This window comes from Lonchura striata, chromosome 7, assembly GCF_046129695.1.
Source record: "Lonchura striata isolate bLonStr1 chromosome 7, bLonStr1.mat, whole genome shotgun sequence".
Taxonomy (NCBI): Eukaryota; Metazoa; Chordata; class Aves; order Passeriformes; family Estrildidae; genus Lonchura; species Lonchura striata.
The window spans coordinates 8,081,919-8,082,334 of NC_134609.1; positions in this window are offsets into that span (position 1 = coordinate 8,081,919).

Consider the following 416-nt stretch of genomic DNA (forward strand, 5'->3'; position numbering starts at 1 on the left):
GTTTATTTTTGTGCATCCACATCCTTGGCTTGCATGGTGAAACATGATGCTGTGGAATGACAAAAATACAGACAAAATAGCAATTTACTTCTGTTATAAAAGTTTAGTGAAGGATTTTATTTAAAAACCCATTCTTTTTTCCTTTCTTGCTGTTCTGCTGGAAATTATATCATCAATTCAAATGAACAGTTTTTCTGTCATATAAATTTCCATCTGGAATGCAAACATTTATCAAAGTGAATCATAAGGTTTCTCTGTGATACAAACTTCATTGTATGAATCTTTTTTGGTGCCTCTGCTCAGTTTCTTTCTAACTGATACCAAATGGGAAAGGTGACGAAAGCCTTATTCTCATTTTCTTTATTCATCCCACTAGAGGTGCTTCTATTAATTTTTGCATCTAGGAACTCATCTCA